The sequence below is a fragment of the Idiotropiscis lumnitzeri genome, unplaced genomic scaffold (genome assembly GCF_059441095.1).
Source record: "Idiotropiscis lumnitzeri isolate Australia: NSW breed Sydney's pygmy pipehorse unplaced genomic scaffold, RoL_Ilum_1.0 HiC_scaffold_365, whole genome shotgun sequence".
Taxonomy (NCBI): domain Eukaryota; kingdom Metazoa; phylum Chordata; class Actinopteri; order Syngnathiformes; family Syngnathidae; genus Idiotropiscis; species Idiotropiscis lumnitzeri.
Genome location: NW_028283902.1, coordinates 1 through 1,672, shown reverse-complemented (window position 1 = coordinate 1,672; position 1,672 = coordinate 1). Strand labels below are relative to the sequence as shown.

Genomic DNA, 1,672 nt, shown 5'->3' with positions numbered 1-1,672 from the left:
GAAACCGCTTTCGTCGCGAGACCGAGACGACCCTGTCGCGTGCCCGTTGGCCACACGGGCCCAGAGATGTCCTACACGGGAGTTCCGCCGCGCTCGCGGGTACCCCGCGCCGCCCCGCCACGAGAGGGGCGCGGGAGCCCAGGCCCGCATCAGCCGAGCGGTCCTTTCCGAAAAAGCATGTTTCTCAAACCCTACCGGCGTCTGTCAGAAGACGCCGCCTCCGAGTGCGTGTTGCGGTCGCGGGCGTGCGGGCGGCTCCGGCTCCCTCCCGCGACTGACCGCCACGCGGTAACGCGGCCTCTACGGACCGAGTACATACCGAGGCCCAGCCGACTTCCTCACCGCGCACGGGGGCTGAATCGTAACGGAAATTTCGGTAGCCCACGTCCGAAATAAATATGAAAGAAACGAGGGAGGCTGGGGTGCCGCCGGGGGTAACCCCGCGGGAGGCCGTCTCCCGCGGGCGCCGCCCGGTCCCCGCGCCCGGCTCCCCGCTCAGCTCCGGTTCCAATGCAAGAAACACAGACCGCCGGACGCGAGGGCTACCTGGTTGATCCTGCCAGTAGCATATGCTTGTCTCAAAGATTAAGCCATGCAAGTCTAAGTACACACGGTTCCGATACAGTGAAACTGCGAATGGCTCATTAAATCAGTTATGGTTCCTTTGATCGCTCCACCGTTACTTGGATAACTGTGGCAATTCTAGAGCTAATACATGCAAACGAGCGCCGACCCGTCTCCGCGGGGACGCGCGCATTTATCAGACCCAAAACCCACGCGGGTTCGGTTTGCCGCGGTGCAGCGGGCCCGCCGGCTTTCACAGCCGGCGGGCTGTCGGTCTCCGCGGTGCCGCCGGCCCGGCCCCCCCTTTGGTGACTCTAGATAACGCCCGAGCCGATCGCCGGCCCCCCCGCGGCGGCGACGTCTCATTCGAATGTCTGCCCTATCAACTTTCGATGGTACTTTCTGCGCCTACCATGGTGACAACGGGTAACGGGGAATCAGGGTTCGATTCCGGAGAGGGAGCCTGAGAAACGGCTACCACATCCAAGGAAGGCAGCAGGCGCGCAAATTACCCACTCCCGACACGGGGAGGTAGTGACGAAAAATAACAATACAGGACTCTTTCGAGGCCCTGTAATTGGAATGAGCGAACACCCAAACCCTTTGGCGAGGAACAATTGGAGGGCAAGTCTGGTGCCAGCAGCCGCGGTAATTCCAGCTCCAATAGCGTATCTTAAAGTTGCTGCAGTTAAAAAGCTCGTAGTTGGACCTCGGGACGCGAGCTGACGGTCCGCCGCGAGGCGTGCCACCGTCTGTCCCAGCCCCTGCCTCTCGGCCGCCCCCGGGATGCCCTTGGCTGGGTGTCCCGCTAACCTGGGGCCCGAAGCGTTTACTTTGAAAAAATTAGAGTGTTCAAAGCAGGCCCGCGCCGCCTTGCATACCGCAGCTAGGAATGATGGAATAGGACCCCGGTTCTATTTTGTGGGTTTTCCCTCCTGAACTGGGGCCATGATTGAGAGGGACGGCCGGGGGCATTCGTATTGCGCCGCTAGAGGTGAAATTCTTGGACCGGCGCAAGACGGGCCAGGGCGAAAGCATTTGCCAAGAATGTTTTCATTAATCAAGAACGAAAGTCGGAGGTTCGAAGACGATCAGATACCGTCGTAGT

The 1,672-nt window shown here is 60.7% G+C and overlaps 1 pseudogene; it reads left to right on the top strand.

The window, feature by feature from the left end:
- Positions 1-543: 543 nt before the first annotated feature.
- LOC148314213 (18S ribosomal RNA) lies at positions 544-1,672 on the top strand (annotated as a pseudogene; the record flags this gene model as incomplete).